Below are 16,563 nucleotides of genomic sequence, written 5' to 3'. Positions count from 1 at the left end.
AATGTTCTAACCTTTTAAATAGGCCGATTTTGGCAGCAGTTTTCGCTTACGGCCATACCACCTTGAGCACGCCCGATCTCGTCTGATCTCGGAAGCTAAGCAGGGTCGGGCCTGGTTAGTACTTGGATGGGAGACCGCCTAGGAATACCAGGTGCTGTAAGCTTTTTTGTTTAAAAAAAAAAAAAAAAAAAAAAGAGTCACTGAGCTTCTTCAAAAAGCTGGACATAGTCTCTTTGTTTCTTCAAACAGCCTGAAATGGTCTCTGAGCTTCTTCAAAAACCCTGAAAGTGTCTCTTAATTTTTTCTTCAAAAAGCCCGATTTTGGCAGCAGTTTTCGCTTACGGCCATACCACCTTGAGCACGCCCGATCTCGTCTGATCTCGGAAGCTAAGCAGGGTCGGGCCTGGTTAGTACTTGGATGGGAGACCGCCTGGGAATACCAGGTGCTGTAAGCTTTTTAGTTTACTTCACTAATGTTCTAACCTTTTAAATAGGCCGATTTTGGCAGCAGTTTTCGCTTACGGCCATACCACCTTGAGCACGCCCGATCTCGTCTGATCTCGGAAGCTAAGCAGGGTCGGGCCTGGTTAGTACTTGGATGGGAGACCGCCTGGGAATACCAGGTGCTGTAAGCTTTTTTGTTTAAAAAAAAAAAAAAAAAAAAAAGAGTCACTGAGCTTCTTCAAAAAGCTGGACATAGTCTCTTTGTTTCTTCAAACAGCCTGAAATGGTCTCTGAGCTTCTTCAGAAACCCTGAAAGTGTCTCTTAATTTTTTCTTCAAAAAGCCCGATTTTGGCAGCAGTTTTCGCTTACGGCCATACCACCTTGAGCACGCCCGATCTCGTCTGATCTCGGAAGCTAAGCAGGGTCGGGCCTGGTTAGTACTTGGATGGGAGACCGCCTGGGAATACCAGGTGCTGTAAGCTTTTTTGTTTAAAAAAAAAAAAAAAAAAAAAAGAGTCACTGAGCTTCTTCAAAAAGCTGGACATAGTCTCTTTGTTTCTTCAAACAGCCTGAAATGGTCTCTGAGCTTCTTCAGAAACCCTGAAAGTGTCTCTTAATTTTTTCTTCAAAAAGCCCGATTTTGGCAGCAGTTTTCGCTTACGGCCATACCACCTTGAGCACGCCCGATCTCGTCTGATCTCGGAAGCTAAGCAGGGTCGGGCCTGGTTAGTACTTGGATGGGAGACCGCCTGGGAATACCAGGTGCTGTAAGCTTTTTAGTTTACTTCACTAATGTTCTAACCTTTTAAATAGGCCGATTTTGGCAGCAGTTTTCGCTTACGGCCATACCACCTTGAGCACGCCCGATCTCGTCTGATCTCGGAAGCTAAGCAGGGTCGGGCCTGGTTAGTACTTGGATGGGAGACCGCCTGGGAATACCAGGTGCTGTAAGCTTTTTAGTTTACTTCACTAATGTTCTAACCTTTTAAATAGGCCGATTTTGGCAGCAGTTTTCGCTTACGGCCATACCACCTTGAGCACGCCCGATCTCGTCTGATCTCGGAAGCTAAGCAGGGTCGGGCCTGGTTAGTACTTGGATGGGAGACCGCCTAGGAATACCAGGTGCTGTAAGCTTTTTTGTTTAAAAAAAAAAAAAAAAAAAAAAGAGTCACTGAGCTTCTTCAAAAAGCTGGACATAGTCTCTTTGTTTCTTCAAACAGCCTGAAATGGTCTCTGAGCTTCTTCAAAAACCCTGAAAGTGTCTCTTAATTTTTTCTTCAAAAAGCCCGATTTTGGCAGCAGTTTTCGCTTACGGCCATACCACCTTGAGCACGCCCGATCTCGTCTGATCTCGGAAGCTAAGCAGGGTCGGGCCTGGTTAGTACTTGGATGGGAGACCGCCTGGGAATACCAGGTGCTGTAAGCTTTTTTGTTTAAAAAAAAAAAAAAAAAAAAAAGAGTCACTGAGCTTCTTCAAAAAGCTGGACATAGTCTCTTTGTTTCTTCAAACAGCCTGAAATGGTCTCTGAGCTTCTTCAGAAACCCTGAAAGTGTCTCTTAATTTTTTCTTCAAAAAGCCCGATTTTGGCAGCAGTTTTCGCTTACGGCCATACCACCTTGAGCACGCCCGATCTCGTCTGATCTCGGAAGCTAAGCAGGGTCGGGCCTGGTTAGTACTTGGATGGGAGACCGCCTGGGAATACCAGGTGCTGTAAGCTTTTTTGTTTACTTCACTAATGTTCTAACCTTTTAAATAGGCCGATTTTGGCAGCAGTTTTCGCTTACGGCCATACCACCTTGAGCACGCCCGATCTCGTCTGATCTCGGAAGCTAAGCAGGGTCGGGCCTGGTTAGTACTTGGATGGGAGACCGCCTGGGAATACCAGGTGCTGTAAGCTTTTTAGTTTACTTCACTAATGTTCTAACCTTTTAAATAGGCCGATTTTGGCAGCAGTTTTCGCTTACGGCCATACCACCTTGAGCACGCCCGATCTCGTCTGATCTCGGAAGCTAAGCAGGGTCGGGCCTGGTTAGTACTTGGATGGGAGACCGCCTGGGAATACCAGGTGCTGTAAGCTTTTTTGTTTAAAAAAAAAAAAAAAAAAAAAAGAGTCACTGAGCTTCTTCAAAAAGCTGGACATAGTCTCTTTGTTTCTTCAAACAGCCTGAAATGGTCTCTGAGCTTCTTCAGAAACCCTGAAAGTGTCTCTTAATTTTTTCTTCAAAAAGCCCGATTTTGGCAGCAGTTTTCGCTTACGGCCATACCACCTTGAGCACGCCCGATCTCGTCTGATCTCGGAAGCTAAGCAGGGTCGGGCCTGGTTAGTACTTGGATGGGAGACCGCCTGGGAATACCAGGTGCTGTAAGCTTTTTTGTTTAAAAAAAAAAAAAAAAAAAAAAGAGTCACTGAGCTTCTTCAAAAAGCTGGACATAGTCTCTTTGTTTCTTCAAACAGCCTGAAATGGTCTCTGAGCTTCTTCAGAAACCCTGAAAGTGTCTCTTAATTTTTTCTTCAAAAAGCCCGATTTTGGCAGCAGTTTTCGCTTACGGCCATACCACCTTGAGCACGCCCGATCTCGTCTGATCTCGGAAGCTAAGCAGGGTCGGGCCTGGTTAGTACTTGGATGGGAGACCGCCTGGGAATACCAGGTGCTGTAAGCTTTTTAGTTTACTTCACTAATGTTCTAACCTTTTAAATAGGCCGATTTTGGCAGCAGTTTTCGCTTACGGCCATACCACCTTGAGCACGCCCGATCTCGTCTGATCTCGGAAGCTAAGCAGGGTCGGGCCTGGTTAGTACTTGGATGGGAGACCGCCTGGGAATTCCAGGTGCTGTAAGCTTTTTAGTTTACTTCACTAATGTTCTAACCTTTTAAATAGGCCGATTTTGGCAGCAGTTTTCGCTTACGGCCATACCACCTTGAGCACGCCCGATCTCGTCTGATCTCGGAAGCTAAGCAGGGTCGGGCCTGGTTAGTACTTGGATGGGAGACCGCCTAGGAATACCAGGTGCTGTAAGCTTTTTTGTTTAAAAAAAAAAAAAAAAAAAAAAGAGTCACTGAGCTTCTTCAAAAAGCTGGACATAGTCTCTTTGTTTCTTCAAACAGCCTGAAATGGTCTCTGAGCTTCTTCAAAAACCCTGAAAGTGTCTCTTAATTTTTTCTTCAAAAAGCCCGATTTTGGCAGCAGTTTTCGCTTACGGCCATACCACCTTGAGCACGCCCGATCTCGTCTGATCTCGGAAGCTAAGCAGGGTCGGGCCTGGTTAGTACTTGGATGGGAGACCGCCTGGGAATACCAGGTGCTGTAAGCTTTTTTGTTTAAAAAAAAAAAAAAAAAAAAAAGAGTCACTGAGCTTCTTCAAAAAGCTGGACATAGTCTCTTTGTTTCTTCAAACAGCCTGAAATGGTCTCTGAGCTTCTTCAGAAACCCTGAAAGTGTCTCTTAATTTTTTCTTCAAAAAGCCCGATTTTGGCAGCAGTTTTCGCTTACGGCCATACCACCTTGAGCACGCCCGATCTCGTCTGATCTCGGAAGCTAAGCAGGGTCGGGCCTGGTTAGTACTTGGATGGGAGACCGCCTGGGAATACCAGGTGCTGTAAGCTTTTTTGTTTAAAAAAAAAAAAAAAAAAAAAAGAGTCACTGAGCTTCTTCAAAAAGCTGGACATAGTCTCTTTGTTTCTTCAAACAGCCTGAAATGGTCTCTGAGCTTCTTCAGAAACCCTGAAAGTGTCTCTTAATTTTTTCTTCAAAAAGCCCGATTTTGGCAGCAGTTTTTGCTTACGGCCATACCACCTTGAGCACGCCCGATCTCGTCTGATCTCGGAAGCTAAGCAGGGTCGGGCCTGGTTAGTACTTGGATGGGAGACCGCCTGGGAATACCAGGTGCTGTAAGCTTTTTAGTTTACTTCACTAATGTTCTAACCTTTTAAATAGGCCGATTTTGGCAGCAGTTTTCGCTTACGGCCATACCACCTTGAGCACGCCCGATCTCGTCTGATCTCGGAAGCTAAGCAGGGTCGGGCCTGGTTAGTACTTGGATGGGAGACCGCCTGGGAATACCAGGTGCTGTAAGCTTTTTTGTTTACTTCACTAATGTTCTAACCTTTTAAATAGGCCGATTTTGGCAGCAGTTTTCGCTTACGGCCATACCACCTTGAGCACGCCCGATCTCGTCTGATCTCGGAAGCTAAGCAGGGTCGGGCCTGGTTAGTACTTGGATGGGAGACCGCCTGGGAATACCAGGTGCTGTAAGCTTTTTTGTTTAAAAAAAAAAAAAAAAAAAAAAAAAGAGTCACTGAGCTTCTTCAAAAAGCTGGACATAGTCTCTTTGTTTCTTCAAACAGCCTGAAATGGTCTCTGAGCTTCTTCAGAAACCCTGAAAGTGTCTCTTAATTTTTTCTTCAAAAAGCCCGATTTTGGCAGCAGTTTTCGCTTACGGCCATACCACCTTGAGCACGCCCGATCTCGTCTGATCTCGGAAGCTAAGCAGGGTCGGGCCTGGTTAGTACTTGGATGGGAGACCGCCTGGGAATACCAGGTGCTGTAAGCTTTTTTGTTTAAAAAAAAAAAAAAAAAAAAAAGAGTCACTGAGCTTCTTCAAAAAGCTGGACATAGTCTCTTTGTTTCTTCAAACAGCCTGAAATGGTCTCTGAGCTTCTTCAGAAACCCTGAAAGTGTCTCTTAATTTTTTCTTCAAAAAGCCCGATTTTGGCAGCAGTTTTCGCTTACGGCCATACCACCTTGAGCACGCCCGATCTCGTCTGATCTCGGAAGCTAAGCAGGGTCGGGCCTGGTTAGTACTTGGATGGGAGACCGCCTGGGAATACCAGGTGCTGTAAGCTTTTTAGTTTACTTCACTAATGTTCTAACCTTTTAAATAGGCCGATTTTGGCAGCAGTTTTCGCTTACGGCCATACCACCTTGAGCACGCCCGATCTCGTCTGATCTCGGAAGCTAAGCAGGGTCGGGCCTGGTTAGTACTTGGATGGGAGACCGCCTGGGAATTCCAGGTGCTGTAAGCTTTTTAGTTTACTTCACTAATGTTCTAACCTTTTAAATAGGCCGATTTTGGCAGCAGTTTTCGCTTACGGCCATACCACCTTGAGCACGCCCGATCTCGTCTGATCTCGGAAGCTAAGCAGGGTCGGGCCTGGTTAGTACTTGGATGGGAGACCGCCTAGGAATACCAGGTGCTGTAAGCTTTTTTGTTTAAAAAAAAAAAAAAAAAAAAAAGAGTCACTGAGCTTCTTCAAAAAGCTGGACATAGTCTCTTTGTTTCTTCAAACAGCCTGAAATGGTCTCTGAGCTTCTTCAAAAACCCTGAAAGTGTCTCTTAATTTTTTCTTCAAAAAGCCCGATTTTGGCAGCAGTTTTCGCTTACGGCCATACCACCTTGAGCACGCCCGATCTCGTCTGATCTCGGAAGCTAAGCAGGGTCGGGCCTGGTTAGTACTTGGATGGGAGACCGCCTGGGAATACCAGGTGCTGTAAGCTTTTTTGTTTAAAAAAAAAAAAAAAAAAAAAAGAGTCACTGAGCTTCTTCAAAAAGCTGGACATAGTCTCTTTGTTTCTTCAAACAGCCTGAAATGGTCTCTGAGCTTCTTCAGAAACCCTGAAAGTGTCTCTTAATTTTTTCTTCAAAAAGCCCGATTTTGGCAGCAGTTTTCGCTTACGGCCATACCACCTTGAGCACGCCCGATCTCGTCTGATCTCGGAAGCTAAGCAGGGTCGGGCCTGGTTAGTACTTGGATGGGAGACCGCCTGGGAATACCAGGTGCTGTAAGCTTTTTTGTTTAAAAAAAAAAAAAAAAAAAAAAAGAGTCACTGAGCTTCTTCAAAAAGCTGGACATAGTCTCTTTGTTTCTTCAAACAGCCTGAAATGGTCTCTGAGCTTCTTCAGAAACCCTGAAAGTGTCTCTTAATTTTTTCTTCAAAAAGCCCGATTTTGGCAGCAGTTTTTGCTTACGGCCATACCACCTTGAGCACGCCCGATCTCGTCTGATCTCGGAAGCTAAGCAGGGTCGGGCCTGGTTAGTACTTGGATGGGAGACCGCCTGGGAATACCAGGTGCTGTAAGCTTTTTAGTTTACTTCACTAATGTTCTAACCTTTTAAATAGGCCGATTTTGGCAGCAGTTTTCGCTTACGGCCATACCACCTTGAGCACGCCCGATCTCGTCTGATCTCGGAAGCTAAGCAGGGTCGGGCCTGGTTAGTACTTGGATGGGAGACCGCCTGGGAATACCAGGTGCTGTAAGCTTTTTTGTTTACTTCACTAATGTTCTAACCTTTTAAATAGGCCGATTTTGGCAGCAGTTTTCGCTTACGGCCATACCACCTTGAGCACGCCCGATCTCGTCTGATCTCGGAAGCTAAGCAGGGTCGGGCCTGGTTAGTACTTGGATGGGAGACCGCCTGGGAATACCAGGTGCTGTAAGCTTTTTTGTTTAAAAAAAAAAAAAAAAAAAAAAAAGAGTCACTGAGCTTCTTCAAAAAGCTGGACATAGTCTCTTTGTTTCTTCAAACAGCCTGAAATGGTCTCTGAGCTTCTTCAGAAACCCTGAAAGTGTCTCTTAATTTTTTCTTCAAAAAGCCCGATTTTGGCAGCAGTTTTCGCTTACGGCCATACCACCTTGAGCACGCCCGATCTCGTCTGATCTCGGAAGCTAAGCAGGGTCGGGCCTGGTTAGTACTTGGATGGGAGACCGCCTGGGAATACCAGGTGCTGTAAGCTTTTTAGTTTACTTCACTAATGTTCTAACCTTTTAAATAGGCCGATTTTGGCAGCAGTTTTCGCTTACGGCCATACCACCTTGAGCACGCCCGATCTCGTCTGATCTCGGAAGCTAAGCAGGGTCGGGCCTGGTTAGTACTTGGATGGGAGACCGCCTAGGAATACCAGGTGCTGTAAGCTTTTTTGTTTAAAAAAAAAAAAAAAAAAAAAAGAGTCACTGAGCTTCTTCAAAAAGCTGGACATAGTCTCTTTGTTTCTTCAAACAGCCTGAAATGGTCTCTGAGCTTCTTCAAAAACCCTGAAAGTGTCTCTTAATTTTTTCTTCAAAAAGCCCGATTTTGGCAGCAGTTTTCGCTTACGGCCATACCACCTTGAGCACGCCCGATCTCGTCTGATCTCGGAAGCTAAGCAGGGTCGGGCCTGGTTAGTACTTGGATGGGAGACCGCCTGGGAATACCAGGTGCTGTAAGCTTTTTAGTTTACTTCACTAATGTTCTAACCTTTTAAATAGGCCGATTTTGGCAGCAGTTTTCGCTTACGGCCATACCACCTTGAGCACGCCCGATCTCGTCTGATCTCGGAAGCTAAGCAGGGTCGGGCCTGGTTAGTACTTGGATGGGAGACCGCCTGGGAATACCAGGTGCTGTAAGCTTTTTTGTTTAAAAAAAAACAACAAAAAAAAAAAGAGTCACTGAGCTTCTTCAAAAAGCTGGACATAGTCTCTTTGTTTCTTCAAACAGCCTGAAATGGTCTCTGCGCTTCTTCAGAAACCCTGAAAGTGTCTCTTAATTTTTTCTTCAAAAAGCCCGATTTTGGCAGCAGTTTTCGCTTACGGCCATACCACCTTGAGCACGCCCGATCTCGTCTGATCTCGGAAGCTAAGCAGGGTCGGGCCTGGTTAGTACTTGGATGGGAGACCGCCTGGGAATACCAGGTGCTGTAAGCTTTTTAGTTTACTTCACTAATGTTCTAACCTTTTAAATAGGCCGATTTTGGCAGCAGTTTTCGCTTACGGCCATACCACCTTGAGCACGCCCGATCTCGTCTGATCTCGGAAGCTAAGCAGGGTCGGGCCTGGTTAGTACTTGGATGGGAGACCGCCTGGGAATACCAGGTGCTGTAAGCTTTTTTGTTTAAAAAAAAAAAAAAAAAAAAAAGAGTCACTGAGCTTCTTCAAAAAGCTGGACATAGTCTCTTTGTTTCTTCAAACAGCCTGAAATGGTCTCTGAGCTTCTTCAGAAACCCTGAAAGTGTCTCTTAATTTTTTCCTCAAAAAGCCCGATTTTGGCAGCAGTTTTCGCTTACGGCCATACCACCTTGAGCACGCCCGATCTCGTCTGATCTCGGAAGCTAAGCAGGGTCGGGCCTGGTTAGTACTTGGATGGGAGACCGCCTGGGAATACCAGGTGCTGTAAGCTTTTTTGTTTAAAAAAAAAAAAAAAAAAAAAAGAGTCACTGAGCTTCTTCAAAAAGCTGGACATAGTCTCTTTGTTTCTTCAAACAGCCTGAAATGGTCTCTGAGCTTCTTCAGAAACCCTGAAAGTGTCTCTTAATTTTTTCTTCAAAAAGCCCGATTTTGGCAGCAGTTTTCGCTTACGGCCATACCACCTTGAGCACGCCCGATCTCGTCTGATCTCGGAAGCTAAGCAGGGTCGGGCCTGGTTAGTACTTGGATGGGAGACCGCCTGGGAATACCAGGTGCTGTAAGCTTTTTTGTTTAAAAAAAAACAACAAAAAAAAAAAGAGTCACTGAGCTTCTTCAAAAAGCTGGACATAGTCTCTTTGTTTCTTCAAACAGCCTGAAATGGTCTCTGCGCTTCTTCAGAAACCCTGAAAGTGTCTCTTAATTTTTTCTTCAAAAAGCCCGATTTTGGCAGCAGTTTTCGCTTACGGCCATACCACCTTGAGCACGCCCGATCTCGTCTGATCTCGGAAGCTAAGCAGGGTCGGGCCTGGTTAGTACTTGGATGGGAGACCGCCTGGGAATACCAGGTGCTGTAAGCTTTTTAGTTTACTTCACTAATGTTCTAACCTTTTAAATAGGCCGATTTTGGCAGCAGTTTTCGCTTACGGCCATACCACCTTGAGCACGCCCGATCTCGTCTGATCTCGGAAGCTAAGCAGGGTCGGGCCTGGTTAGTACTTGGATGGGAGACCGCCTGGGAATACCAGGTGCTGTAAGCTTTTTTGTTTAAAAAAAAAAAAAAAAAAAAAAGAGTCACTGAGCTTCTTCAAAAAGCTGGACATAGTCTCTTTGTTTCTTCAAACAGCCTGAAATGGTCTCTGAGCTTCTTCAGAAACCCTGAAAGTGTCTCTTAATTTTTTCCTCAAAAAGCCCGATTTTGGCAGCAGTTTTCGCTTACGGCCATACCACCTTGAGCACGCCCGATCTCGTCTGATCTCGGAAGCTAAGCAGGGTCGGGCCTGGTTAGTACTTGGATGGGAGACCGCCTGGGAATACCAGGTGCTGTAAGCTTTTTTGTTTAAAAAAAAAAAAAAAAAAAAAAGAGTCACTGAGCTTCTTCAAAAAGCTGGACATAGTCTCTTTGTTTCTTCAAACAGCCTGAAATGGTCTCTGAGCTTCTTCAGAAACCCTGAAAGTGTCTCTTAATTTTTTCTTCAAAAAGCCCGATTTTGGCAGCAGTTTTCGCTTACGGCCATACCACCTTGAGCACGCCCGATCTCGTCTGATCTCGGAAGCTAAGCAGGGTCGGGCCTGGTTAGTACTTGGATGGGAGACCGCCTGGGAATACCAGGTGCTGTAAGCTTTTTAGTTTACTTCACTAATGTTCTAACCTTTTAAATAGGCCGATTTTGGCAGCAGTTTTCGCTTACGGCCATACCACCTTGAGCACGCCCGATCTCGTCTGATCTCGGAAGCTAAGCAGGGTCGGGCCTGGTTAGTACTTGGATGGGAGACCGCCTGGGAATACCAGGTGCTGTAAGCTTTTTAGTTTACTTCACTAATGTTCTAACCTTTTAAATAGGCCGATTTTGGCAGCAGTTGTCGCTTACGGCCATACCACCTTGAGCACGCCCGATCTCGTCTGATCTCGGAAGCTAAGCAGGGTCGGGCCTGGTTAGTACTTGGATGGGAGACCGCCTGGGAATTCCAGGTGCTGTAAGCTTTTTAGTTTACTTCACTAATGTTCTAACCTTTTAAATAGGCCGATTTTGGCAGCAGTTTTCGCTTACGGCCATACCACCTTGAGCACGCCCGATCTCGTCTGATCTCGGAAGCTAAGCAGGGTCGGGCCTGGTTAGTACTTGGATGGGAGACCGCCTAGGAATACCAGGTGCTGTAAGCTTTTTTGTTTAAAAAAAAAAAAAAAAAAAAAAGAGTCACTGAGCTTCTTCAAAAAGCTGGACATAGTCTCTTTGTTTCTTCAAACAGCCTGAAATGGTCTCTGAGCTTCTTCAAAAACCCTGAAAGTGTCTCTTAATTTTTTCTTCAAAAAGCCCGATTTTGGCAGCAGTTTTCGCTTACGGCCATACCACCTTGAGCACGCCCGATCTCGTCTGATCTCGGAAGCTAAGCAGGGTCGGGCCTGGTTAGTACTTGGATGGGAGACCGCCTGGGAATACCAGGTGCTGTAAGCTTTTTTGTTTAAAAAAAAAAAAAAAAAAAAAAGAGTCACTGAGCTTCTTCAAAAAGCTGGACATAGTCTCTTTGTTTCTTCAAACAGCCTGAAATGGTCTCTGAGCTTCTTCAGAAACCCTGAAAGTGTCTCTTAATTTTTTCTTCAAAAAGCCCGATTTTGGCAGCAGTTTTCGCTTACGGCCATACCACCTTGAGCACGCCCGATCTCGTCTGATCTCGGAAGCTAAGCAGGGTCGGGCCTGGTTAGTACTTGGATGGGAGACCGCCTGGGAATACCAGGTGCTGTAAGCTTTTTTGTTTAAAAAAAAAAAAAAAAAAAAAAGAGTCACTGAGCTTCTTCAAAAAGCTGGACATAGTCTCTTTGTTTCTTCAAACAGCCTGAAATGGTCTCTGAGCTTCTTCAGAAACCCTGAAAGTGTCTCTTAATTTTTTCTTCAAAAAGCCCGATTTTGGCAGCAGTTTTTGCTTACGGCCATACCACCTTGAGCACGCCCGATCTCGTCTGATCTCGGAAGCTAAGCAGGGTCGGGCCTGGTTAGTACTTGGATGGGAGACCGCCTGGGAATACCAGGTGCTGTAAGCTTTTTAGTTTACTTCACTAATGTTCTAACCTTTTAAATAGGCCGATTTTGGCAGCAGTTTTCGCTTACGGCCATACCACCTTGAGCACGCCCGATCTCGTCTGATCTCGGAAGCTAAGCAGGGTCGGGCCTGGTTAGTACTTGGATGGGAGACCGCCTGGGAATACCAGGTGCTGTAAGCTTTTTAGTTTACTTCACTAATGTTCTAACCTTTTAAATAGGCCGATTTTGGCAGCAGTTTTCGCTTACGGCCATACCACCTTGAGCACGCCCGATCTCGTCTGATCTCGGAAGCTAAGCAGGGTCGGGCCTGGTTAGTACTTGGATGGGAGACCGCCTGGGAATTCCAGGTGCTGTAAGCTTTTTAGTTTACTTCACTAATGTTCTAACCTTTTAAATAGGCCGATTTTGGCAGCAGTTTTCGCTTACGGCCATACCACCTTGAGCACGCCCGATCTCGTCTGATCTCGGAAGCTAAGCAGGGTCGGGCCTGGTTAGTACTTGGATGGGAGACCGCCTAGGAATACCAGGTGCTGTAAGCTTTTTTGTTTAAAAAAAAAAAAAAAAAAAAAAGAGTCACTGAGCTTCTTCAAAAAGCTGGACATAGTCTCTTTGTTTCTTCAAACAGCCTGAAATGGTCTCTGAGCTTCTTCAAAAACCCTGAAAGTGTCTCTTAATTTTTTCTTCAAAAAGCCCGATTTTGGCAGCAGTTTTCGCTTACGGCCATACCACCTTGAGCACGCCCGATCTCGTCTGATCTCGGAAGCTAAGCAGGGTCGGGCCTGGTTAGTACTTGGATGGGAGACCGCCTGGGAATACCAGGTGCTGTAAGCTTTTTTGTTTAAAAAAAAAAAAAAAAAAAAAAGAGTCACTGAGCTTCTTCAAAAAGCTGGACATAGTCTCTTTGTTTCTTCAAACAGCCTGAAATGGTCTCTGAGCTTCTTCAGAAACCCTGAAAGTGTCTCTTAATTTTTTCTTCAAAAAGCCCGATTTTGGCAGCAGTTTTCGCTTACGGCCATACCACCTTGAGCACGCCCGATCTCGTCTGATCTCGGAAGCTAAGCAGGGTCGGGCCTGGTTAGTACTTGGATGGGAGACCGCCTGGGAATACCAGGTGCTGTAAGCTTTTTTGTTTAAAAAAAAAAAAAAAAAAAAAAGAGTCACTGAGCTTCTTCAAAAAGCTGGACATAGTCTCTTTGTTTCTTCAAACAGCCTGAAATGGTCTCTGAGCTTCTTCAGAAACCCTGAAAGTGTCTCTTAATTTTTTCTTCAAAAAGCCCGATTTTGGCAGCAGTTTTTGCTTACGGCCATACCACCTTGAGCACGCCCGATCTCGTCTGATCTCGGAAGCTAAGCAGGGTCGGGCCTGGTTAGTACTTGGATGGGAGACCGCCTGGGAATACCAGGTGCTGTAAGCTTTTTAGTTTACTTCACTAATGTTCTAACCTTTTAAATAGGCCGATTTTGGCAGCAGTTTTCGCTTACGGCCATACCACCTTGAGCACGCCCGATCTCGTCTGATCTCGGAAGCTAAGCAGGGTCGGGCCTGGTTAGTACTTGGATGGGAGACCGCCTGGGAATACCAGGTGCTGTAAGCTTTTTTGTTTACTTCACTAATGTTCTAACCTTTTAAATAGGCCGATTTTGGCAGCAGTTTTCGCTTACGGCCATACCACCTTGAGCACGCCCGATCTCGTCTGATCTCGGAAGCTAAGCAGGGTCGGGCCTGGTTAGTACTTGGATGGGAGACCGCCTGGGAATACCAGGTGCTGTAAGCTTTTTTGTTTAAAAAAAAAAAAAAAAAAAAAAAAAGAGTCACTGAGCTTCTTCAAAAAGCTGGACATAGTCTCTTTGTTTCTTCAAACAGCCTGAAATGGTCTCTGAGCTTCTTCAGAAACCCTGAAAGTGTCTCTTAATTTTTTCTTCAAAAAGCCCGATTTTGGCAGCAGTTTTCGCTTACGGCCATACCACCTTGAGCACGCCCGATCTCGTCTGATCTCGGAAGCTAAGCAGGGTCGGGCCTGGTTAGTACTTGGATGGGAGACCGCCTGGGAATACCAGGTGCTGTAAGCTTTTTAGTTTACTTCACTAATGTTCTAACCTTTTAAATAGGCCGATTTTGGCAGCAGTTTTCGCTTACGGCCATACCACCTTGAGCACGCCCGATCTCGTCTGATCTCGGAAGCTAAGCAGGGTCGGGCCTGGTTAGTACTTGGATGGGAGACCGCCTAGGAATACCAGGTGCTGTAAGCTTTTTTGTTTAAAAAAAAAAAAAAAAAAAAAAGAGTCACTGAGCTTCTTCAAAAAGCTGGACATAGTCTCTTTGTTTCTTCAAACAGCCTGAAATGGTCTCTGAGCTTCTTCAAAAACCCTGAAAGTGTCTCTTAATTTTTTCTTCAAAAAGCCCGATTTTGGCAGCAGTTTTCGCTTACGGCCATACCACCTTGAGCACGCCCGATCTCGTCTGATCTCGGAAGCTAAGCAGGGTCGGGCCTGGTTAGTACTTGGATGGGAGACCGCCTGGGAATACCAGGTGCTGTAAGCTTTTTAGTTTACTTCACTAATGTTCTAACCTTTTAAATAGGCCGATTTTGGCAGCAGTTTTCGCTTACGGCCATACCACCTTGAGCACGCCCGATCTCGTCTGATCTCGGAAGCTAAGCAGGGTCGCGCCTGGTTAGTACTTGGATGGGAGACCGCCTGGGAATACCAGGTGCTGTAAGCTTTTTTGTTTAAAAAAAAACAACAAAAAAAAAAAGAGTCACTGAGCTTCTTCAAAAAGCTGGACATAGTCTCTTTGTTTCTTCAAACAGCCTGAAATGGTCTCTGCGCTTCTTCAGAAACCCTGAAAGTGTCTCTTAATTTTTTCTTCAAAAAGCCCGATTTTGGCAGCAGTTTTCGCTTACGGCCATACCACCTTGAGCACGCCCGATCTCGTCTGATCTCGGAAGCTAAGCAGGGTCGGGCCTGGTTAGTACTTGGATGGGAGACCGCCTGGGAATACCAGGTGCTGTAAGCTTTTTAGTTTACTTCACTAATGTTCTAACCTTTTAAATAGGCCGATTTTGGCAGCAGTTTTCGCTTACGGCCATACCACCTTGAGCACGCCCGATCTCGTCTGATCTCGGAAGCTAAGCAGGGTCGGGCCTGGTTAGTACTTGGATGGGAGACCGCCTGGGAATACCAGGTGCTGTAAGCTTTTTTGTTTAAAAAAAAAAAAAAAAAAAAAAGAGTCACTGAGCTTCTTCAAAAAGCTGGACATAGTCTCTTTGTTTCTTCAAACAGCCTGAAATGGTCTCTGAGCTTCTTCAGAAACCCTGAAAGTGTCTCTTAATTTTTTCCTCAAAAAGCCCGATTTTGGCAGCAGTTTTCGCTTACGGCCATACCACCTTGAGCACGCCCGATCTCGTCTGATCTCGGAAGCTAAGCAGGGTCGGGCCTGGTTAGTACTTGGATGGGAGACCGCCTGGGAATACCAGGTGCTGTAAGCTTTTTTGTTTAAAAAAAAAAAAAAAAAAAAAAGAGTCACTGAGCTTCTTCAAAAAGCTGGACATAGTCTCTTTGTTTCTTCAAACAGCCTGAAATGGTCTCTGAGCTTCTTCAGAAACCCTGAAAGTGTCTCTTAATTTTTTCTTCAAAAAGCCCGATTTTGGCAGCAGTTTTCGCTTACGGCCATACCACCTTGAGCACGCCCGATCTCGTCTGATCTCGGAAGCTAAGCAGGGTCGGGCCTGGTTAGTACTTGGATGGGAGACCGCCTGGGAATACCAGGTGCTGTAAGCTTTTTTGTTTAAAAAAAAACAACAAAAAAAAAAAGAGTCACTGAGCTTCTTCAAAAAGCTGGACATAGTCTCTTTGTTTCTTCAAACAGCCTGAAATGGTCTCTGCGCTTCTTCAGAAACCCTGAAAGTGTCTCTTAATTTTTTCTTCAAAAAGCCCGATTTTGGCAGCAGTTTTCGCTTACGGCCATACCACCTTGAGCACGCCCGATCTCGTCTGATCTCGGAAGCTAAGCAGGGTCGGGCCTGGTTAGTACTTGGATGGGAGACCGCCTGGGAATACCAGGTGCTGTAAGCTTTTTAGTTTACTTCACTAATGTTCTAACCTTTTAAATAGGCCGATTTTGGCAGCAGTTTTCGCTTACGGCCATACCACCTTGAGCACGCCCGATCTCGTCTGATCTCGGAAGCTAAGCAGGGTCGGGCCTGGTTAGTACTTGGATGGGAGACCGCCTGGGAATACCAGGTGCTGTAAGCTTTTTTGTTTAAAAAAAAAAAAAAAAAAAAAGAGTCACTGAGCTTCTTCAAAAAGCTGGACATAGTCTCTTTGTTTCTTCAAACAGCCTGAAATGGTCTCTGAGCTTCTTCAGAAACCCTGAAAGTGTCTCTTAATTTTTTCCTCAAAAAGCCCGATTTTGGCAGCAGTTTTCGCTTACGGCCATACCACCTTGAGCACGCCCGATCTCGTCTGATCTCGGAAGCTAAGCAGGGTCGGGCCTGGTTAGTACTTGGATGGGAGACCGCCTGGGAATACCAGGTGCTGTAAGCTTTTTTGTTTAAAAAAAAAAAAAAAAAAAAAAGAGTCACTGAGCTTCTTCAAAAAGCTGGACATAGTCTCTTTGTTTCTTCAAACAGCCTGAAATGGTCTCTGAGCTTCTTCAGAAACCCTGAAAGTGTCTCTTAATTTTTTCTTCAAAAAGCCCGATTTTGGCAGCAGTTTTCGCTTACGGCCATACCACCTTGAGCACGCCCGATCTCGTCTGATCTCGGAAGCTAAGCAGGGTCGGGCCTGGTTAGTACTTGGATGGGAGACCGCCTGGGAATACCAGGTGCTGTAAGCTTTTTAGTTTACTTCACTAATGTTCTAACCTTTTAAATAGGCCGATTTTGGCAGCAGTTTTCGCTTACGGCCATACCACCTTGAGCACGCCCGATCTCGTCTGATCTCGGAAGCTAAGCAGGGTCGGGCCTGGTTAGTACTTGGATGGGAGACCGCCTGGGAATACCAGGTGCTGTAAGCTTTTTAGTTTACTTCACTAATGTTCTAACCTTTTAAATAGGCCGATTTTGGCAGCAGTTGTCGCTTACGGCCATACCACCTTGAGCACGCCCGATCTCGTCTGATCTCGGAAGCTAAGCAGGGTCGGGCCTGGTTAGTACTTGGATGGGAGACCGCCTGGGAATTCCAGGTGCTGTAAGCT

The 16,563-nt window shown here is 45.5% G+C and overlaps 69 non-coding genes across 69 annotated transcripts; all 69 read left to right on the top strand.

Moving 5' to 3' along the window:
* The first annotated feature begins 44 nt into the window (after nucleotides 1-44).
* On the top strand, nucleotides 45-163 carry LOC130079314 (5S ribosomal RNA). Its single transcript, XR_008806417.1, has one exon. It is a non-coding gene; the product is annotated as a 5S ribosomal RNA (ribosomal RNA).
* Nucleotides 164-336: 173 nt separating this feature from the next.
* LOC130079260 (5S ribosomal RNA) lies at nucleotides 337-455 on the top strand. Its single transcript, XR_008806369.1, has one exon. It is a non-coding gene; the product is annotated as a 5S ribosomal RNA (ribosomal RNA).
* Nucleotides 456-516: 61 nt separating this feature from the next.
* Nucleotides 517-635, top strand: LOC130079259 (5S ribosomal RNA). The gene has a single exon (XR_008806368.1). It is a non-coding gene; the product is annotated as a 5S ribosomal RNA (ribosomal RNA).
* A 173-nt stretch (nucleotides 636-808) lies between these two features.
* Nucleotides 809-927, top strand: LOC130079258 (5S ribosomal RNA). The gene has a single exon (XR_008806367.1). It is a non-coding gene; the product is annotated as a 5S ribosomal RNA (ribosomal RNA).
* Nucleotides 928-1,100: 173 nt separating this feature from the next.
* Nucleotides 1,101-1,219, top strand: LOC130079256 (5S ribosomal RNA). The gene has a single exon (XR_008806365.1). It is a non-coding gene; the product is annotated as a 5S ribosomal RNA (ribosomal RNA).
* Nucleotides 1,220-1,280: 61 nt separating this feature from the next.
* Nucleotides 1,281-1,399, top strand: LOC130079254 (5S ribosomal RNA). Its single transcript, XR_008806364.1, has one exon. It is a non-coding gene; the product is annotated as a 5S ribosomal RNA (ribosomal RNA).
* A 61-nt stretch (nucleotides 1,400-1,460) lies between these two features.
* LOC130079313 (5S ribosomal RNA) lies at nucleotides 1,461-1,579 on the top strand. Its single transcript, XR_008806416.1, has one exon. It is a non-coding gene; the product is annotated as a 5S ribosomal RNA (ribosomal RNA).
* Nucleotides 1,580-1,752: 173 nt separating this feature from the next.
* LOC130079253 (5S ribosomal RNA) lies at nucleotides 1,753-1,871 on the top strand. Its single transcript, XR_008806363.1, has one exon. It is a non-coding gene; the product is annotated as a 5S ribosomal RNA (ribosomal RNA).
* Nucleotides 1,872-2,044: 173 nt separating this feature from the next.
* LOC130079252 (5S ribosomal RNA) lies at nucleotides 2,045-2,163 on the top strand. Its single transcript, XR_008806362.1, has one exon. It is a non-coding gene; the product is annotated as a 5S ribosomal RNA (ribosomal RNA).
* Nucleotides 2,164-2,224: 61 nt separating this feature from the next.
* Nucleotides 2,225-2,343, top strand: LOC130079251 (5S ribosomal RNA). The gene has a single exon (XR_008806361.1). It is a non-coding gene; the product is annotated as a 5S ribosomal RNA (ribosomal RNA).
* Nucleotides 2,344-2,404: 61 nt separating this feature from the next.
* On the top strand, nucleotides 2,405-2,523 carry LOC130079250 (5S ribosomal RNA). The gene has a single exon (XR_008806360.1). It is a non-coding gene; the product is annotated as a 5S ribosomal RNA (ribosomal RNA).
* A 173-nt stretch (nucleotides 2,524-2,696) lies between these two features.
* LOC130079249 (5S ribosomal RNA) lies at nucleotides 2,697-2,815 on the top strand. Its single transcript, XR_008806359.1, has one exon. It is a non-coding gene; the product is annotated as a 5S ribosomal RNA (ribosomal RNA).
* A 173-nt stretch (nucleotides 2,816-2,988) lies between these two features.
* Nucleotides 2,989-3,107, top strand: LOC130079248 (5S ribosomal RNA). Its single transcript, XR_008806358.1, has one exon. It is a non-coding gene; the product is annotated as a 5S ribosomal RNA (ribosomal RNA).
* A 61-nt stretch (nucleotides 3,108-3,168) lies between these two features.
* On the top strand, nucleotides 3,169-3,287 carry LOC130079268 (5S ribosomal RNA). Its single transcript, XR_008806375.1, has one exon. It is a non-coding gene; the product is annotated as a 5S ribosomal RNA (ribosomal RNA).
* Nucleotides 3,288-3,348: 61 nt separating this feature from the next.
* On the top strand, nucleotides 3,349-3,467 carry LOC130079312 (5S ribosomal RNA). Its single transcript, XR_008806415.1, has one exon. It is a non-coding gene; the product is annotated as a 5S ribosomal RNA (ribosomal RNA).
* A 173-nt stretch (nucleotides 3,468-3,640) lies between these two features.
* LOC130079247 (5S ribosomal RNA) lies at nucleotides 3,641-3,759 on the top strand. Its single transcript, XR_008806357.1, has one exon. It is a non-coding gene; the product is annotated as a 5S ribosomal RNA (ribosomal RNA).
* Nucleotides 3,760-3,932: 173 nt separating this feature from the next.
* On the top strand, nucleotides 3,933-4,051 carry LOC130079246 (5S ribosomal RNA). The gene has a single exon (XR_008806356.1). It is a non-coding gene; the product is annotated as a 5S ribosomal RNA (ribosomal RNA).
* A 173-nt stretch (nucleotides 4,052-4,224) lies between these two features.
* LOC130079243 (5S ribosomal RNA) lies at nucleotides 4,225-4,343 on the top strand. The gene has a single exon (XR_008806354.1). It is a non-coding gene; the product is annotated as a 5S ribosomal RNA (ribosomal RNA).
* A 61-nt stretch (nucleotides 4,344-4,404) lies between these two features.
* LOC130079242 (5S ribosomal RNA) lies at nucleotides 4,405-4,523 on the top strand. The gene has a single exon (XR_008806353.1). It is a non-coding gene; the product is annotated as a 5S ribosomal RNA (ribosomal RNA).
* A 61-nt stretch (nucleotides 4,524-4,584) lies between these two features.
* LOC130079241 (5S ribosomal RNA) lies at nucleotides 4,585-4,703 on the top strand. Its single transcript, XR_008806352.1, has one exon. It is a non-coding gene; the product is annotated as a 5S ribosomal RNA (ribosomal RNA).
* Nucleotides 4,704-4,879: 176 nt separating this feature from the next.
* Nucleotides 4,880-4,998, top strand: LOC130079240 (5S ribosomal RNA). Its single transcript, XR_008806351.1, has one exon. It is a non-coding gene; the product is annotated as a 5S ribosomal RNA (ribosomal RNA).
* Nucleotides 4,999-5,171: 173 nt separating this feature from the next.
* On the top strand, nucleotides 5,172-5,290 carry LOC130079239 (5S ribosomal RNA). Its single transcript, XR_008806350.1, has one exon. It is a non-coding gene; the product is annotated as a 5S ribosomal RNA (ribosomal RNA).
* Nucleotides 5,291-5,351: 61 nt separating this feature from the next.
* Nucleotides 5,352-5,470, top strand: LOC130079265 (5S ribosomal RNA). The gene has a single exon (XR_008806374.1). It is a non-coding gene; the product is annotated as a 5S ribosomal RNA (ribosomal RNA).
* Nucleotides 5,471-5,531: 61 nt separating this feature from the next.
* Nucleotides 5,532-5,650, top strand: LOC130079310 (5S ribosomal RNA). The gene has a single exon (XR_008806414.1). It is a non-coding gene; the product is annotated as a 5S ribosomal RNA (ribosomal RNA).
* A 173-nt stretch (nucleotides 5,651-5,823) lies between these two features.
* On the top strand, nucleotides 5,824-5,942 carry LOC130079238 (5S ribosomal RNA). Its single transcript, XR_008806349.1, has one exon. It is a non-coding gene; the product is annotated as a 5S ribosomal RNA (ribosomal RNA).
* Nucleotides 5,943-6,115: 173 nt separating this feature from the next.
* Nucleotides 6,116-6,234, top strand: LOC130079237 (5S ribosomal RNA). The gene has a single exon (XR_008806348.1). It is a non-coding gene; the product is annotated as a 5S ribosomal RNA (ribosomal RNA).
* Nucleotides 6,235-6,408: 174 nt separating this feature from the next.
* Nucleotides 6,409-6,527, top strand: LOC130079236 (5S ribosomal RNA). The gene has a single exon (XR_008806347.1). It is a non-coding gene; the product is annotated as a 5S ribosomal RNA (ribosomal RNA).
* Nucleotides 6,528-6,588: 61 nt separating this feature from the next.
* LOC130079235 (5S ribosomal RNA) lies at nucleotides 6,589-6,707 on the top strand. Its single transcript, XR_008806346.1, has one exon. It is a non-coding gene; the product is annotated as a 5S ribosomal RNA (ribosomal RNA).
* Nucleotides 6,708-6,768: 61 nt separating this feature from the next.
* On the top strand, nucleotides 6,769-6,887 carry LOC130079234 (5S ribosomal RNA). Its single transcript, XR_008806345.1, has one exon. It is a non-coding gene; the product is annotated as a 5S ribosomal RNA (ribosomal RNA).
* Nucleotides 6,888-7,062: 175 nt separating this feature from the next.
* Nucleotides 7,063-7,181, top strand: LOC130079231 (5S ribosomal RNA). Its single transcript, XR_008806343.1, has one exon. It is a non-coding gene; the product is annotated as a 5S ribosomal RNA (ribosomal RNA).
* A 61-nt stretch (nucleotides 7,182-7,242) lies between these two features.
* On the top strand, nucleotides 7,243-7,361 carry LOC130079309 (5S ribosomal RNA). The gene has a single exon (XR_008806413.1). It is a non-coding gene; the product is annotated as a 5S ribosomal RNA (ribosomal RNA).
* Nucleotides 7,362-7,534: 173 nt separating this feature from the next.
* On the top strand, nucleotides 7,535-7,653 carry LOC130079230 (5S ribosomal RNA). Its single transcript, XR_008806342.1, has one exon. It is a non-coding gene; the product is annotated as a 5S ribosomal RNA (ribosomal RNA).
* Nucleotides 7,654-7,714: 61 nt separating this feature from the next.
* On the top strand, nucleotides 7,715-7,833 carry LOC130079229 (5S ribosomal RNA). Its single transcript, XR_008806341.1, has one exon. It is a non-coding gene; the product is annotated as a 5S ribosomal RNA (ribosomal RNA).
* Nucleotides 7,834-8,008: 175 nt separating this feature from the next.
* On the top strand, nucleotides 8,009-8,127 carry LOC130079228 (5S ribosomal RNA). Its single transcript, XR_008806340.1, has one exon. It is a non-coding gene; the product is annotated as a 5S ribosomal RNA (ribosomal RNA).
* A 61-nt stretch (nucleotides 8,128-8,188) lies between these two features.
* On the top strand, nucleotides 8,189-8,307 carry LOC130079227 (5S ribosomal RNA). Its single transcript, XR_008806339.1, has one exon. It is a non-coding gene; the product is annotated as a 5S ribosomal RNA (ribosomal RNA).
* Nucleotides 8,308-8,480: 173 nt separating this feature from the next.
* Nucleotides 8,481-8,599, top strand: LOC130079226 (5S ribosomal RNA). The gene has a single exon (XR_008806338.1). It is a non-coding gene; the product is annotated as a 5S ribosomal RNA (ribosomal RNA).
* Nucleotides 8,600-8,772: 173 nt separating this feature from the next.
* LOC130079225 (5S ribosomal RNA) lies at nucleotides 8,773-8,891 on the top strand. Its single transcript, XR_008806337.1, has one exon. It is a non-coding gene; the product is annotated as a 5S ribosomal RNA (ribosomal RNA).
* Nucleotides 8,892-9,066: 175 nt separating this feature from the next.
* Nucleotides 9,067-9,185, top strand: LOC130079224 (5S ribosomal RNA). The gene has a single exon (XR_008806336.1). It is a non-coding gene; the product is annotated as a 5S ribosomal RNA (ribosomal RNA).
* A 61-nt stretch (nucleotides 9,186-9,246) lies between these two features.
* LOC130079223 (5S ribosomal RNA) lies at nucleotides 9,247-9,365 on the top strand. Its single transcript, XR_008806335.1, has one exon. It is a non-coding gene; the product is annotated as a 5S ribosomal RNA (ribosomal RNA).
* A 173-nt stretch (nucleotides 9,366-9,538) lies between these two features.
* LOC130079221 (5S ribosomal RNA) lies at nucleotides 9,539-9,657 on the top strand. The gene has a single exon (XR_008806334.1). It is a non-coding gene; the product is annotated as a 5S ribosomal RNA (ribosomal RNA).
* A 173-nt stretch (nucleotides 9,658-9,830) lies between these two features.
* LOC130079219 (5S ribosomal RNA) lies at nucleotides 9,831-9,949 on the top strand. Its single transcript, XR_008806332.1, has one exon. It is a non-coding gene; the product is annotated as a 5S ribosomal RNA (ribosomal RNA).
* A 61-nt stretch (nucleotides 9,950-10,010) lies between these two features.
* LOC130079218 (5S ribosomal RNA) lies at nucleotides 10,011-10,129 on the top strand. Its single transcript, XR_008806331.1, has one exon. It is a non-coding gene; the product is annotated as a 5S ribosomal RNA (ribosomal RNA).
* Nucleotides 10,130-10,190: 61 nt separating this feature from the next.
* LOC130079264 (5S ribosomal RNA) lies at nucleotides 10,191-10,309 on the top strand. Its single transcript, XR_008806373.1, has one exon. It is a non-coding gene; the product is annotated as a 5S ribosomal RNA (ribosomal RNA).
* Nucleotides 10,310-10,370: 61 nt separating this feature from the next.
* On the top strand, nucleotides 10,371-10,489 carry LOC130079308 (5S ribosomal RNA). Its single transcript, XR_008806412.1, has one exon. It is a non-coding gene; the product is annotated as a 5S ribosomal RNA (ribosomal RNA).
* A 173-nt stretch (nucleotides 10,490-10,662) lies between these two features.
* Nucleotides 10,663-10,781, top strand: LOC130079217 (5S ribosomal RNA). Its single transcript, XR_008806330.1, has one exon. It is a non-coding gene; the product is annotated as a 5S ribosomal RNA (ribosomal RNA).
* Nucleotides 10,782-10,954: 173 nt separating this feature from the next.
* Nucleotides 10,955-11,073, top strand: LOC130079216 (5S ribosomal RNA). Its single transcript, XR_008806329.1, has one exon. It is a non-coding gene; the product is annotated as a 5S ribosomal RNA (ribosomal RNA).
* A 173-nt stretch (nucleotides 11,074-11,246) lies between these two features.
* On the top strand, nucleotides 11,247-11,365 carry LOC130079215 (5S ribosomal RNA). The gene has a single exon (XR_008806328.1). It is a non-coding gene; the product is annotated as a 5S ribosomal RNA (ribosomal RNA).
* A 61-nt stretch (nucleotides 11,366-11,426) lies between these two features.
* On the top strand, nucleotides 11,427-11,545 carry LOC130079214 (5S ribosomal RNA). The gene has a single exon (XR_008806327.1). It is a non-coding gene; the product is annotated as a 5S ribosomal RNA (ribosomal RNA).
* Nucleotides 11,546-11,606: 61 nt separating this feature from the next.
* On the top strand, nucleotides 11,607-11,725 carry LOC130079263 (5S ribosomal RNA). The gene has a single exon (XR_008806372.1). It is a non-coding gene; the product is annotated as a 5S ribosomal RNA (ribosomal RNA).
* A 61-nt stretch (nucleotides 11,726-11,786) lies between these two features.
* On the top strand, nucleotides 11,787-11,905 carry LOC130079307 (5S ribosomal RNA). Its single transcript, XR_008806411.1, has one exon. It is a non-coding gene; the product is annotated as a 5S ribosomal RNA (ribosomal RNA).
* A 173-nt stretch (nucleotides 11,906-12,078) lies between these two features.
* LOC130079213 (5S ribosomal RNA) lies at nucleotides 12,079-12,197 on the top strand. The gene has a single exon (XR_008806326.1). It is a non-coding gene; the product is annotated as a 5S ribosomal RNA (ribosomal RNA).
* A 173-nt stretch (nucleotides 12,198-12,370) lies between these two features.
* LOC130079212 (5S ribosomal RNA) lies at nucleotides 12,371-12,489 on the top strand. The gene has a single exon (XR_008806325.1). It is a non-coding gene; the product is annotated as a 5S ribosomal RNA (ribosomal RNA).
* Nucleotides 12,490-12,662: 173 nt separating this feature from the next.
* LOC130079210 (5S ribosomal RNA) lies at nucleotides 12,663-12,781 on the top strand. Its single transcript, XR_008806323.1, has one exon. It is a non-coding gene; the product is annotated as a 5S ribosomal RNA (ribosomal RNA).
* Nucleotides 12,782-12,842: 61 nt separating this feature from the next.
* On the top strand, nucleotides 12,843-12,961 carry LOC130079209 (5S ribosomal RNA). Its single transcript, XR_008806322.1, has one exon. It is a non-coding gene; the product is annotated as a 5S ribosomal RNA (ribosomal RNA).
* A 61-nt stretch (nucleotides 12,962-13,022) lies between these two features.
* Nucleotides 13,023-13,141, top strand: LOC130079207 (5S ribosomal RNA). Its single transcript, XR_008806320.1, has one exon. It is a non-coding gene; the product is annotated as a 5S ribosomal RNA (ribosomal RNA).
* Nucleotides 13,142-13,317: 176 nt separating this feature from the next.
* On the top strand, nucleotides 13,318-13,436 carry LOC130079206 (5S ribosomal RNA). Its single transcript, XR_008806319.1, has one exon. It is a non-coding gene; the product is annotated as a 5S ribosomal RNA (ribosomal RNA).
* Nucleotides 13,437-13,497: 61 nt separating this feature from the next.
* LOC130079305 (5S ribosomal RNA) lies at nucleotides 13,498-13,616 on the top strand. The gene has a single exon (XR_008806409.1). It is a non-coding gene; the product is annotated as a 5S ribosomal RNA (ribosomal RNA).
* A 173-nt stretch (nucleotides 13,617-13,789) lies between these two features.
* On the top strand, nucleotides 13,790-13,908 carry LOC130079205 (5S ribosomal RNA). Its single transcript, XR_008806318.1, has one exon. It is a non-coding gene; the product is annotated as a 5S ribosomal RNA (ribosomal RNA).
* Nucleotides 13,909-13,969: 61 nt separating this feature from the next.
* Nucleotides 13,970-14,088, top strand: LOC130079339 (5S ribosomal RNA). Its single transcript, XR_008806443.1, has one exon. It is a non-coding gene; the product is annotated as a 5S ribosomal RNA (ribosomal RNA).
* Nucleotides 14,089-14,263: 175 nt separating this feature from the next.
* LOC130079204 (5S ribosomal RNA) lies at nucleotides 14,264-14,382 on the top strand. The gene has a single exon (XR_008806317.1). It is a non-coding gene; the product is annotated as a 5S ribosomal RNA (ribosomal RNA).
* Nucleotides 14,383-14,443: 61 nt separating this feature from the next.
* LOC130079203 (5S ribosomal RNA) lies at nucleotides 14,444-14,562 on the top strand. Its single transcript, XR_008806316.1, has one exon. It is a non-coding gene; the product is annotated as a 5S ribosomal RNA (ribosomal RNA).
* A 173-nt stretch (nucleotides 14,563-14,735) lies between these two features.
* On the top strand, nucleotides 14,736-14,854 carry LOC130079201 (5S ribosomal RNA). Its single transcript, XR_008806314.1, has one exon. It is a non-coding gene; the product is annotated as a 5S ribosomal RNA (ribosomal RNA).
* A 173-nt stretch (nucleotides 14,855-15,027) lies between these two features.
* On the top strand, nucleotides 15,028-15,146 carry LOC130079199 (5S ribosomal RNA). Its single transcript, XR_008806313.1, has one exon. It is a non-coding gene; the product is annotated as a 5S ribosomal RNA (ribosomal RNA).
* A 175-nt stretch (nucleotides 15,147-15,321) lies between these two features.
* LOC130079198 (5S ribosomal RNA) lies at nucleotides 15,322-15,440 on the top strand. Its single transcript, XR_008806312.1, has one exon. It is a non-coding gene; the product is annotated as a 5S ribosomal RNA (ribosomal RNA).
* Nucleotides 15,441-15,501: 61 nt separating this feature from the next.
* On the top strand, nucleotides 15,502-15,620 carry LOC130079197 (5S ribosomal RNA). The gene has a single exon (XR_008806311.1). It is a non-coding gene; the product is annotated as a 5S ribosomal RNA (ribosomal RNA).
* A 172-nt stretch (nucleotides 15,621-15,792) lies between these two features.
* Nucleotides 15,793-15,911, top strand: LOC130079196 (5S ribosomal RNA). Its single transcript, XR_008806310.1, has one exon. It is a non-coding gene; the product is annotated as a 5S ribosomal RNA (ribosomal RNA).
* Nucleotides 15,912-16,084: 173 nt separating this feature from the next.
* On the top strand, nucleotides 16,085-16,203 carry LOC130079194 (5S ribosomal RNA). The gene has a single exon (XR_008806308.1). It is a non-coding gene; the product is annotated as a 5S ribosomal RNA (ribosomal RNA).
* A 61-nt stretch (nucleotides 16,204-16,264) lies between these two features.
* Nucleotides 16,265-16,383, top strand: LOC130079193 (5S ribosomal RNA). The gene has a single exon (XR_008806307.1). It is a non-coding gene; the product is annotated as a 5S ribosomal RNA (ribosomal RNA).
* Nucleotides 16,384-16,444: 61 nt separating this feature from the next.
* Nucleotides 16,445-16,563, top strand: LOC130079262 (5S ribosomal RNA). The gene has a single exon (XR_008806371.1). It is a non-coding gene; the product is annotated as a 5S ribosomal RNA (ribosomal RNA).

This window comes from Rhinichthys klamathensis, unplaced genomic scaffold, assembly GCF_029890125.1.
Source record: "Rhinichthys klamathensis goyatoka isolate OS25496 unplaced genomic scaffold, OSU_Roscu_1.1 h1tg001008l_1, whole genome shotgun sequence".
NCBI classification, from domain to species: domain Eukaryota; kingdom Metazoa; phylum Chordata; class Actinopteri; order Cypriniformes; family Leuciscidae; genus Rhinichthys; species Rhinichthys klamathensis.
This window is presented reverse-complemented; position numbering and strand designations above follow the sequence as displayed.